This window comes from Phascolarctos cinereus, unplaced genomic scaffold, assembly GCF_003287225.1.
Source record: "Phascolarctos cinereus isolate Bilbo 61053 unplaced genomic scaffold, phaCin_HiC Scaffold_5;HRSCAF=322, whole genome shotgun sequence".
Classification (NCBI taxonomy): Eukaryota; Metazoa; Chordata; class Mammalia; order Diprotodontia; family Phascolarctidae; genus Phascolarctos; species Phascolarctos cinereus.
The window spans coordinates 255,562,754-255,577,109 of NW_027555958.1; the positions used below are offsets into that span (position 1 = coordinate 255,562,754).

Sequence of the window (14,356 nt, forward strand, 5' to 3'; positions counted from 1 at the left end):
TCAGATCCATAATATATCCTAGCTGTGTGACTCTAGGCAAGTCACTTAACCCAAATTGCCTCACTGAAAAATAAAAAAATAAATTAAAAAGAAATTTTTAAAAAGGCAAACAGGAAAGAAAACAACACCACCACATCATTAATAAGAACAAATTGTTTACATCTCTACAAGGGAAGATGACACTTGTAACTCTTGGGAATTATATTGTTATTATGACATTTAAAAGGGGTGTACATAGATAGAGGGGGTGAGTTTAAATTGGCTTTGATGTGATGATAAAAAAACCAAGTGGTGAAAAGGGATTGTACTGAGTGAAGAGGAAAGGAAGAGGCAGACAAGACTTCATTACATCAAATGAAAAAGCACAAAAGTAATAAGAGTAAAAGGGAAGAAAAGGGAGGAGGCTAATAGAAGGAAGGGCAGATTGAGGGAGGCAGTGGTCAAAAGAAAACTCTAGTGAGGAAGGAAAGGAGAGAGAAAAAGCATAAACGGGGATGGGAGGGAATAGGATGGAGAGAAAGACACATATAGTAATCATAACTGTGAATGTTAATGGGATGAACTCTCCCATAAAACAGAAGTAGATAGCAGAGTGGATTAAAAACCATAATCCTACAATATGTTGTTTACAAGAAACACATTTGAAGCAGAGGGATACACACAGAGTAAAAGTAAAAGGCTGGCACAGAACATACTATGCTTCAACCGAAGTAAAAAACAGCAAGGGTAGCAATCCTGATTCAGACAAAGCAAAAGCAAAAACAGATCTAATGAAAAGAAAAAAGGAGGAAAACAACATCCTGCTAAAAGGTACCAGACACAATGAAGTAATATCATTACTAAACATATATGCACAAGTGGTATAGCACCCAAATTCTTAGAGGAGAAGTTAAGGGAGTCACAGGAAGAAATAGACAGCAAAACTATACTACTGGGGTCCTCAACCTCCCCTTCTCTGAACTAGATAAATCTAACCACAAAATAAACAAGAAAGAAGTTAAGGAGATTAATAGAATTTTAGAAAAGTTAGCTATAGTTGACCTCTGAAGAAAACTGAACGGGGATAGAAAGAATATACCTTTTTCTCAGTGGTACATGGCACTTACACAAAATTTGACCACATACTAGGGCATTAAAAACCTCACATTCCAATTCAGAAAGGCAGAAATATTAAATGTATCCTTTTCAGATTATGATGCAATAAAAATTATATGTAATAAAGGGCCATGGAAAGATAGACTAAAAATTAATTGGAAACTAAATAATTTAACCCTAAAGAATGAATAGGTCAAACAACAAATCATAAAAACAATCAATATTCCAAAAGAATGACAATAATGAGTCAACATATCAAAACTTATGGGATGCAATGAAAGCAGTTCTTAGGGGAAGTTTTATATCTTTCAATGCTTACATGAATAAAATAGAGAAAGAAGAGATCAATAAATTGGGCATGGAACTAAAAAAGCTGGAAAAAGAGCAAATTAAAAATTGCCAATTCAATACCAAATTAGAAATTCTGAAAACCAAGGGAGAGATTAATGAAATTGAAATTAAGAAAACTTTTGAATTAATAAATAAAACTAAGAGCTGGTTTTGTGAAAAAACCAATAAAATAAATAAACCTTTGGTTAATTTGATTTAAAAAAAAAAGAAAGACGAAAACCAAATTAACAGCATCAAAAATGAAAAGGGTGAATTCACCAACAATGAAGAGGAAATAAAAACAATAATTAGGAACTATTTTGCCCAAATGTATGCCAATAAATTTGACAATTTTAGTGAAATGGATGAATATTTACAAAAATATAAATTCCCCAGATTAACAGAAGAGGAAATAAAATACTTAACCCCATCTCAGAAAAAGAAACTGAACAAGCCATCAATGAACTCCCTAAGGAAAAAATCTCCAGGGCCAGATAATGAATTAACAAGTGAATTCCATCAAATATTTAAAGAACAACTAATTCCAATATTACATAAACTATTTGGGAAAGTAGACAAAGAAAGAGTCTTACCAAATTCTTTTTATGATATAAAAATTGTACTGATACCTAAACCAGGAAGGGCCAAAACAGAGAAAAAAAATTACTGACCAACTTCTCTAATAAATATAGATGCAAAATTTTTAAATCAAATATTAGCATAGAGATTACAGCAACTAATCTCGAGGATAATACACTATGACCAGGTAGGATTCATACCAGGAATGCAGGGCTGGTTCAACATTAGGAAAACTATCAACATAATTGATCACATCAACAACAAAACTAACAGAAACCATATGATTATCTCAATAGATGCAGAAAAAGCTTTTAACAAAATACAGCACCCATTCCTATTAAAAACACTAGACAGCAGAGGAATAAATGGAGTCTTCCTTAAAATAACAGGTAGCATCTATCTAAAACCATCAGCAAGCATTATATGTAATGGGCATAAGCTGAAAGCATTACCAATAAAATCAGGAGTGAAACAAGGATGTCCATTATCACTACTGTTAGTCAATACTGTACTAGAAATGTTAACTTTAGCAGTAAGAGAAGAAAAAGAAATTGAAGAAATTAGAATAGGCAGAGAATAAAGAAAGCTATCACTCTTTGCAGATGATGTGATGATATACTTAGAGAATCCTAGAGAATCAAGTAAAAAGTTACTTGAAATAATAAACAAATTTAGCAAAGTTGCAGGATATAAAATAAACCCACATAAATCATGGACATTTCTATATATTACTAATAAAGCTGAATGCAAGAGATAGAGAGAGAAATTACATTTAAAGTTACTATAAACATTATAAAATATTCAGGAATCTACCTGACAAAACAAACTCGGGAACTCTATGAACACAATTACAAAACACTTTTCACACAAATAATGTCAGATCTAAATAATTGGAAAAAAATTAGTTGCTTATGGGTAGACCGAGCTAATATGATTAAAAATGACAATTCTACCTAAATTATTTACTTATTCACAGTGCCATACCAATAAACTAACAAAAAGTGATTTTATAGGGCTAGAAAAAAACAATAACAAAATTTATCTGGAAGAATAAAAGGTCCATAATATCAAGAGAACTACCAAAAAGAAATGCAAGGAAAGGTAGCCTAGCCGTACCAGATCTTAAATTGTATTAGAAAGCAGGAATCATCAAAACTACTTGGTACTGGCTAAGAAATAGAGTGCTGGATGAGAGGAATAGGTTAGGTATGCAAGACACAACAGTCAATGACTGTAGTACTCTACTGTTTGATAAATCCAAAGACTCCAGCTTCTGGGATAAGAACTCACTATTTGACCAAAACTACTGGGAAAACTGGAAAACAGTATGGCAAGAACTAGGCATATACCAAAATCTTACACCACTGACCAAAATAAAGTCAAAATGATTTAGATATAAAGACTGATAGTATAAGCAAACTAGAAGAGCAAGGAATAGTTTACCTATCAGATCTATGGAGAAGGAAAGAATTTATGACCAAACAAGAGATAGAGAACATTATGAAATACAAAATGGATGACTTTGACTACATTAAACTAAAAAGTTTTTGCACAAACAAAGCCAATACATCCAAGATAAGGAGGGAAGGAGAAAAGTGGGAAAGAATTTTTACAACCAATGTCTCTGATAAAGACCTCATTTCTAAAATATATAGAGAACTGAGTCAAATTTATAAGAATACAAGTCATTCCCCAACTGATAAATAGTCAAAGGATATGAATAGGCAGTTTTTAGAGGAAGAAATTAAAGCTATCTATAGCCATATGAAAAAATGTTCTAAATCATTATTGCTTACAGAAATGCAAATCAAAACAACTCTGAGGTACCATATAATACCTATCAGATTGGCCAACATGACAAAACAGGACAATGATAAATGTTGTAGAAGATGTGGGAAAACTGAAACACTAATGCATTGTTGGTGGAGTTGTGAATTGATCCAGCCATTATGGAGAGCGATTTGGAACTATGCCCAAAAGGCTATATAACTGTACAATATCCTTTGACCCAGCAATACCACTGCATCACAAAGAGATCACAAAAATGGGAAAAGGACCCACATGCACAAAAACATTTATAGCAGCTCTTTCTGTGGTGGTAAAGAATTGGAAATTGAGGGAATGCCCATTAATTGGGGAATGGCTGAACAAGTTGTGGTATGTGAATGTGGTGGAATCCTATTGTGCTATATGAAATGATGAGCAAGTGGACTTCAGAAAAACCTGGAAAGGCTTATATGAACTGATGCTGAGTGAAATGAGCAAAACCAGGAGAACATTGTACACAAACAGCCACACTGTGTGATGACTGACTTTGATAGACTTAGCTCTTCTCAGCAATACAAGGATCTAAGACAGCTTCAAAAGACTTACAATGGAAAATGCTATCCACATCCAGAAAAAGAACCATGGAGTCTGAATACATATGGAAGCATACTATTTGCTCTCCTTTTCTTTTGTTGTTTTGTTTTATTTCTTCTTTCTCATGGTTCCTCCCATTAGTTCTAATTCTTCTATACATCACCAAGAATGTGAAAATATGCTTAATATGAATGTATAAGTAGAGCCTATATCAGATTATATGCTGTCTTGGGGAGGAGGGAAGAAAGGAAGAGGGAGAAAATTTAAAACTCAAAATCTTATGGAAGTGAATGCTGAAAACTAAAAATATATAAATTGTTTGGTTTTTTTTAAAGACACTTCACTTTTGTGCCATCTAGAATTTGAGGATGGGTGACATTGTTCCCCCATCTCCCAAAGGTCCAGAAAAGATAAATGAGGAAAGACCCCATTAAGATGTAAAGGTTTCCCCATATGGGATACAGTCAAAATATGATTATTTTAATGAAATTTAAAAGGATCACCTTTTAATTTGAGCTGAAAGCAGCTACATATGAAAAACCAGGGATATTTCTGGAGAGGTAGGAAATTCTAGGCTTAATTTCAGCTCCAAGCCATCTGTAGATGCCCACTCACTCACCCATCTACATGAAAATTAGGAAAGGTTTTTGGTATTGAGAAATAAGGAAAGGGCCAGAACCCTAAAACTGGGTAAGTCCCTCTACTCACAACACAGCTGGTGGCACAGTGGATAGACTGGCTGAAGTCAGGAAGACCTGAGTTCAAATCTGGTCAAGACACTTACTAGCTGTGGGACCCCAGACAGGTTATTTAATCTCTGTTTGTTTCCTCAACTGTAAAACAGTAGGGATAATCCTGCTTTTCTAAAAGAATTATAAAAAAGACATTGGCTTTGAATTTTAAAAAACACAGCAGAACCCATTCTTCTCATGAGGAAGAGATAGCTCTACAGGCAGACCTTGGCAAGAAAGAGAAACTGCACAACCACACACTGGGCTTGGCAGCAGTCAGTGAAGACTAATCATCCCCCATCATGCCTAATAAAAACTATGTGCCCAGCAGAGACCTCACTCCAGCAGAACAGCATCTGGAAGAAGGTAAGTCTCTGGCAGGGACAAGTGGGGAGCAAGAAAAGCCATCAGTGACTCTGAGGCTTCCTGAGGATGTCCCTTCATGTCTGTGTCCTGTCTACATGGATTCTGTATGTGTGTGGCCATTCTTCCGCCGTTACTTTTGTGAGAGAACATGCCCCACGTTTATGGGGCAATGTTTTATTGATGCTTTCTTATTCTGCCATTTCTTTTTTTAAAATAATATTTTATTTTCCCCAATTACATATAAAAATAATTTTTAACATTCATTGCTTTTTTTTTAAGTTTTGAATTTCAAATTCTATCCCGCCCTCTCTCTCATCTCTCCTCCCTGAGACAGCAAACAATCTGATATAGGTTATACATGTGCAATCATGTAAAACATTTCCATATTAGTCATTTTATGGAAGAAAATTCAAACAAAACAAAAAAGATAGTGAAAAATAGTATGCTACAGTCTGTATTCAGAACTATCAGTTCTTTCATTGGAGGCAGACAGCATTTTTCATCACGAGTCCTTTGGAATTGTCTTAGATCACTGTATTGCTGAGAATAGCTAAGTTATTCACCATACAGTATTGATATTGCCATGTACAACATTCTCCTGGTTCTGATATTTCACTCTACATCAATTCATATAAGTCTTTCCAGGCTTTTCTGAAATGATCCTGTTTGTTATTTCTTATAGCACAATAATATGTCATTACAATCATATACAACAACTTGTCTAGCCATTCCCCAATTGATGGGCATCCCTTCAATTTCCAATTCTTAGCCACTACCAAAAGACTGCTATAAATATTTTTGTACAAACAGTTTCTTTAAGCCCCCCTCTTTTTTGTCTCTTTGGGATACAGACCTAGTACTGGTAATTGCTGGGTCAAAGAATATGAACTGTTTTACTGCCCTTTGGACAGAGTTCCAACTTGCACTCCAAAACTGTACATTAGTGTCTCAGCTTTCCCACATCTCCAAAATTTATCATTTTACTTTTCTGTCATATTTGCCAATCTGAGAGGTAGGAGGTGGTACCTAAGAATTGTAATTTGCATTTTTCTAATCAATAGCAATTTAGGGCACTTTTTTCATATGACTATAGATATCTTTGATTTCTTCTTCTGAAAACTGCTTCTTCAAATTTTTTGACCATTCATCAATTGGGAAAATCACTTCTATTCCTATGAACTTGACTCAGTTCTCTCTATATTTAAAAAATGAGGCCTTGATCAGAGATGCTTGCTATAAAAAAATGTTTCCCAGTTTTCTGCTTTCTAATTTTGGTTGCATTGGTTTTGTTAGTGCAAAATCTTTTTAATTTTATACACTCAAAATTATCTATTTGAATCTTGTAAAGCTATCTCTTGTTTGGTCATGAATTCTTCCCTTATCCATAGATCTGACAGGTTAGCTATTCCATGCTCTAATTTGCTTTTGGTAACACCCTTTATGTGTAAATCATGTGCCCGTTCTGACCTTATCTTGGTAGACAGTGTGAGATGTTGTCTATACCTAGTCTGCGCCATGCTGTTTTCCAGTTTCCCAGCACTTTTTGTCAAATGAGTTTTTGTCCCAAGAGCTTGGATGATTGGGTCCATCAAACAGTAAATTACTATGGTCATTTACTATAATGTATTGTGTACATAATCTCTTCCACTAATCTACTCTACTAATCCACTCTATTTCCTAGGCAGTACCAGATTGTTTTGCTGATCACCACTTTATAATACAGTTTGAGATCTGGTATGGCTTGGCCACCTTCCTTTACATTTCCCCTCCACTGATTCCCTTGATATCCTTGATCTTTTGTTCTTCCAGATGAATTTTGTTATAATTTTTTCTAGCTCTGTAAAATAATTTTTGGTAATTTGATTGATATGGCACTGTTAGATTAATTTAGATAAAATTATAATTTTTATCATAGTAGCTTGCCCTTAAGCAATTAGTATTTTTCCAATTGTTTGTATCTGACTTTATTTGTGTGAGAAGTGTTTTGAAATTGTGTTCATATGGTACCTGGGTTTGTCTTGGCAGGTAGATTTCTCAAGTATTTTATATTTTCCACAGTTATTTAAATGGAATTTCTCTTTCTATTTCTTGCTGCTGGGCTTCATTGGTAAAATATAGAAATGCAGATAATTTATGTGGGTTTCTTTTATATCTTGTGACTTTGCTAAAGTTGTTAATTATTTCAGTTGGTTTTTAGTTGATTCTCTCCAGGATTCTCTACGTATACCATCATACCATCTGCAAAAAGTGAGTTTTGTTTCCTCATTGTCTATTCTAATTCCTTCAAATTCTTCTTCTTGTATCTTTGCTATAGCTAACATTTCAAGTACAATACTGAATAACAGAGGTGACAACGGGCATCCTTGCTCCATCCCGATCTTACCAGGAAAGCTTCTAGCTTCTCCCCATTACAGATATCATTTGCTGATGGTTTTAGATAAATATTACTTATCATTTTAAAGTAAGTTCCATATATTCCTATGTTCTCTAGTGTTTTTAATAGGAATTGGTGTTGTATTTTGTCAAAAGCTTTTCCTTTATCTATGGAGATAATCATATGATTTCTGTTGGTTTTGTTATTAATGTGGTCAATTATGCTGATAGTTTTCCTAATATTGAACCAGCCCTGCATTCCTGGTATGAATTCCACCTGGACATAGTGTACAATTGTTGTGATGTATTGCTGTAATCCCCTTGCTAGTATTTTATTTTAAATGTTTGCATCAATATTAATTAGGGAAATTGGCCTATAGTTTTCTTTTTCTGTTTTTGCTCTTCTTGATTTAGGTATCAGCACTACACTTGTGCCATAAAAGGAATTTGGTGGGACTCCTTCTTCACCTATTTTTCCAAACAGATTATATAGTATTAGGATTAATTGTTCTTTAAATGTTTGGTAGAATTCTCTTGTAAATCTATGTGGTCCTGGGGATTTTTTTCTTAGAAAGTTTATTGACGGCTTGTGCAATTTCTTTTTCTAAGATTGGGTTAAGTATTCTGCTTCCTCTTCTACTAAACTGAGTAGTTTATATTTTTGTAAATATGCACCCATTTCACTTAGATTGGCAGATTTACCGGCATACAATTGGGCAAAATGGCTCCTAATCATTGTTTTAATTTTCTCTTCATTTGGTGATGAATTCAAACCCTATTATTTTTGATACTGGTAATTTGGTCATCTTTCCTTTTTTAAATCAAATTAACCAATGGTTTGTCTCTTTTATTGGGTTTTTCATGAAACCAGCTAATTTTATATATTAGTTCAATGGTTTTAATTTTATTAATCTATCCTTTGACTTTTCAAGATTTCCAATTTGGTGTTTAGTTGGGGATTTTTAGTCTGTTCTCTTACTAGTTTCTTAATTGCATTCCCAATTCATTGATCTGCTCATTCTCAATTTTACTGATATAAGCATTTAAAGATAGAAATTTTCCCATAAGTAATGCTTTGGCTATATCTCATATATTTTGGTATGTTGTCTCATTGCTGTCATTTTCTTTAATAAAATTACTGATTATTTCTATGATTTGTTCTTTGACCCATTCATTCTTAGGATTAGATGCTTTAGTTTCTAATTAATTTTTAATCTATCCTTCTATTTCTTTCTACTGCCCTTTATTGAATGTAATTTTTATTGCATTATGATTTGAAAAGGATGCATTTAATATTACTGCTTGTCTGCATCTGGCTATGATGTTTTTTAATGCTCTAATACATGGTTAATTTTTGTATAGGTGCCATGTACTGCCAAGAAAAAGGTATATTCCTTTCTATTCCCATTCACTTTTCTCCAGAGGTCTATCACATCTAACTTTGCTAAAATTCTATTCACCTCCTTAACTTCTTTCTTGTTTATTTTGCAACTAGCTATCTAGTTCAGAGAGGGGGAGGTTGAGGTCCCCCACTAGTATAGTTTTACTGTCTATTTCCCTTGTAATTCATTTAATTTTTCCTTTAAAAATTTAGATGCTATACTATTTGATGCATGTATGTTTGGTATTGATATTACTTCGTTGTCTATGGTACCTTTCAGCAAGAAACAGTTTCTTTCTTTATCTCTTTTAATTAGATCTGCTTTTGCTTTGTCTGAGATCACGATTGCTATTCCTACTTTTTTTTTAACTTTAGCTGAAGCATAATTGATTTTACTCCAGCCCCCTACCTTTACTGTGTACATCTCTCTGCTTCATATGTGTTTCTTGTAAACAGCATATTGCAGAATTCTAATTTTTAATCCATTCTGCTTTCTGCTTCTGTTTTATGCATGAGTTAATCTCATTCACATCCACAGTTATAATAACTGTGTATTTCCCTCCATCCTATTTTTTCTTGTTTATCCTTCTCTCTCTCCTATCTTTTCCTTCTCACAAGTGTTTTACTTCTGCCCACTGCTATCCCTAATCAGCCTTCCCTTCTATAAGTGTCCTGCCTTCTTTTATCTCCATCTCTTTTTCCTTCCCAATACAGTAAGATAGATTTCTATGTCCAACTGAGTGTGTATATTGTTATTTAGTCCCCTGAGGCCCACTCTGGGTTTGCTGGGACACTATCTATGCTGGCATGGCCCACACTGAACTGTGTTCCTCTCCTAGGCCTGCGCAATAGACCTTTCCTGTAGACTTTCCAGATGGTCCTGGACTGGAAATTTATTACACTCCATCTTTTTGTAGGTTCTGCTGCTCTAGAATTTGTTTAGAGTCATTTTTACAGGTATTTGGAGGGATTTGGAGGAGAGCTCAAATGAGTCCCTGCCATCTTAGCTCTGCCCCTCAAATTTACTCAGTTTTGCTGAATAAACCCCTTTGCCTTCCAGATTATGACATTCTAAGCCCTCCAATCTTTTAATGTAGAAGCTGCTAAACCCTACATAGTCCTGATTGGGACTCCTCAACATTTAAATTTTTTTCTTTTTCTGGATGCTTACAGTATTTTCTCCTTGACCTAAGAGTTCTGGAATTTGGCTATAACATTCCTCGGAGTTTTCATTTTGGGATCTCTTTCAGGAGGTGATCTATGGGTTCTTTCAATTCCTATTTTACCCTCTGGTTCTAGGATATCAGGGCAGTTTTTCTTGATAATTTCTTGAAAGATACTATACATGTTCTTTTTTTTATCATGGCTTTCAGGTAGTCCAGTAATTCTTAAATTGTTCTCCTTGATCTATTTTCCAGGTTAGTTGTTTTTCCAATGAGAAATTTCACATTTTCTTCTATTTTTTTGGGGGGGGGCTAGGCAATGGGGTTAAGTGACTTGCCCAGGATCACACAGCTAGTAAGTGACAGTGTCTGAGGCCGGATTTGAACTCAGGTTCTCCTGACTCTAGGGCCAGTACTCTATCCACTGTGCCACCTAGATGCCCCTTTCCTCTATTTTTTAATTCTTCTGATTTGGTTTTATCATTTCATGATGTCTTGTGGAGTCATTAGCTTCTGCTTGCCCAATTCTAATTTTTAAGGTATTATTTTCCTCAGTTATCTTTTCTAGTTCCTTTTCCATTTGGCTTAGTTCTACTTTTTATGGAGTTGTTTTCTTCAGTGAATTTTTTTATATCTTTTTCTATTTTTTGTGCTTCTTTTACAAAGCTACTGACTCTTTTTTCATGATTTGCTTGCATTACTCACATTTATTTTCCCAATTTTTCTTTTACTTCTCTTATTCGCTTTTTTAAATTCTTTTTTGAGCTCTTGCATGACTTCTTTGTAGTCCTTAGAACCAATTCACATTTTTCTTTGACGCTCTGCATGTAGCTGTTTTGACATAATTATCATCTTTTAAGTTTGTGCCTTGGTCCTCCCTGTTACCATAGAAACTTTCAATGGTCAAATTATATTTTTTTGGTTGGTTTTTGTTCATTTTTTCTGCCTATTTTGTGACTTTGTGCTTTTAGGTAAAAGTTGGGCTCTGCTATGCTCCTGGAATAGAGAGGGCACTGACACTCCTTGTGCCAGGGTTCAGAGCTTTGCTGCTGGCTTGCACCAAAGTGGGGTACTCTGAGGATGGGGCCTTGCTGCATCGCTAGTCTGTACTGACTGCTGGTTTGCCTCAGGGCTCTTGCTTCTAGTTTACACGGGGGATATGGCCTTGCTGGTGGCTTGCCCCAGGGTTCAGGCCTCCCTTCAGGACCCCTGCGCTGTGGCCTGCCACCATTGCTCAAAGACTGTGCTCTGCTTTCACCCCTATAAGATAGACCTTTCATGCTAGCCCTGCAATCTATCTCGGGCTGATAAGCTACTATGTGGCTCCACAATTTTTCTCTGAGGCACTGCCGGAAGGTTGTTTGGAGGGGAATTTGGGAAGGCACTGGGGAGTTCCTGCCTCACTTTGCCATCCTGGCGCCAGAACTGTATTCTGCCATTTCAATAATACGCCTTTGTTTTGAATTATGTCCACTGCCTATTAAAGGTATACATCTGCTGTGGTTTGTGAGTTTTGAATTAAGATTTTAGTAAATCAGGAGCAGAGAATCGAGAACTTGCTGAATGAAGTAAATATGTGCATACACAGCTAATCCTAAATTTGTCTCACTTTCTAAATTTGCCCTCTGAATCTTTCAAACACGATTTCTAGTTCTGTCCTTTTGAACAAAGCAGAACAAACTGCATTCTTCTTCCTCGTAGTAACCCTTCAAAAACTTGAAGATGGGGGCAGCTAGGTGGCACAGTGGATAGAGCACCAGCCCTGAAGTCAGGAGGACCTGAGTTCAAATCTGGCCTCAGACCAAACACTTGACACTTACTAGCTCTGTGACCCTGGGCAAGTCACTTAACCCCAATTGCCTAAAAAGAAAAAAAAAAAAGAAAAAAAAATTGAGGAAGGCCTATCAATGTCCCCACCCCAAGTCTTCTTCAAACTAAAAGACTCTTAGTTCCTTGAACTTCATGTGTTATGACATCAAGGCTCTTCACCATCTTGATCATGTTCCTCTGAATGATCTCCAGCGTCTTCCCTACTGTATCACTGGTGCCTGGCATGACCCCAACCAACACACTCCAGAATGATTCACTCACCCCAACCTGCCCTTATACTGCCAGGTCTGAAGTTTACAGAGAAGGAATCTCATCATGTGGCTAAAAATAAAATTCTCTGAGGGTCTTAGGGGATAATTGTGTTCTGGGGGAGTTACTTGATTTACAATTTTTTTACTACTACTACTACCACTACTGCTGCTGCTGCTGCTACTATTACTACTACTACTACCGCTACTGTTACCACTACTACCACCACCACTACTACTACTACTACTACTACTACTACTACTACTTCCCCTCCTGTTCTTCCTCTTCTTCATTGCATTTATATAGCTCTTTAGGGTCTGCAAAAGATTTTATATGTTACCTCATTTGATCTTCACAACCATCCTGCTTGGTTAGTACTATTATAATCTTCACTTTAAATGTGAAGAAACTGAAGCTGAAAAAGGTTAAGGGACTTACCCAGAGACATAGACAGAGTAAGCGTCTGGGGTAGGATTTGAACCTTCCTGACTCAGTGGACTTCTCTGTCCACTGAACAGCCTAACTGCCAAGTGTTTAAAAAAAAGTCACGTGCAAATAAGCTAACAGACCAAAATGCCCTTCATTTTTAGTCGTTTCTCTGCCCTCACAAAGGTCCTCTCAGTACTTTTTTTTTTGAGAAAGTGTTCCTTATCAAGTAGATTTTATCAAATTTTAATAGACAAGTTTTTTTCCCCCTGCCCCTTTCAGCAATCAAATCGTTCACATGCAAAAGAGACAGTATCTTTTTTTTCATCCCTTTCCTGTATACTGTGGGGATTAAAATTGTCCAGCATACAATGAAAGAGTCTGAGTCAATGGCACTTTATTAAAGGGTCTCTGGTCCTCTCCAAATAAGTGGACCTCAGATCTTCCTCATGACCTGAGATGCCCCCTTCTTCCAGGACCTTGTTTTCAGTGGGTTTGATACCCAAATATGCAAAAAAAATAAAAAAGGCATGGTAAAATACAGAATCTCATTGGTTGACAGACCTTGTTCTTAAGGGCCAAAATGAATTATTAGCAAGTGGTTCACAGATTAGGTGAAGCATGATTCATAAGCGGTCATAAGACGGTCACCTGCTTGTATTGGACAAGAGGGAATGGTCTGGAGGTACAAGAATAAATTGGAGGATTTTCCATGTAATCGACTCACCTCACCACAAAAAGGAAAAACAAGGGTGGAGGACCACTAGCTAGCTTCCTATGATTAAGCAAGTGATCTTACAATCTACAGCTCACAGTTTTGGGGTTTATAATCACTACCTCTATAAAATCATATCAGATTGATTAATATTGATTGGAATAGAGTAGGGGTCCAAATGAATTATTTCTCACAATACAAAATCTATTTTTTCTGCCCTTTCAGCCACAAAATTATTTACATACAAAAGGAGTGGTACCTTACATTAAAATGGGGCAAGAAGAAATTAACACAATGGGTTCTGACAAGGGCAGAGTAAAACAGGACTTTCACCTTTCTATTCTTGACTAAAAATTCATTCTTTTAATGAGCCCTGAACCATATTAGTTTTCTAGGTACCATGTCACATTGTTGACTCATATTAATAAAACAACAGAATATTCTCTGCCTTCAAAAAGCTTATAATCTACTTGAGATGGAGAGGTAAGATGCTAACAAATACATGAAAAATATGATACAAAATAGGGAAATAAAGAGGAGGGGATGAAAAATCTAGATAAAGTGCTCTAAATAATTCTGAGAGACAGGTTTCATCTGGCAGCATCAGAGAAGGATTCACAGAAGAGATGAAGAGATGGCACCTGAACTAAGTCTTAAAGGAAGAGAGGGATGCTGATTGTGGTAATGAAGAGACGATGTATTCCAATCATGTGGAAAACGGAGGTAGGAAGCCATATGTTGATTTCAGGGAACAGCT

At 35.7% G+C, this 14,356-nt stretch overlaps 1 protein-coding gene across 1 annotated transcript in view; it reads right to left on the minus strand.

Annotated features, from left to right (window-relative positions):
- Positions 1 to 14,356, minus strand: part of NTN1 (netrin 1) — a 394,170-nt gene that overhangs the window by 307,537 nt on the left and 72,277 nt on the right.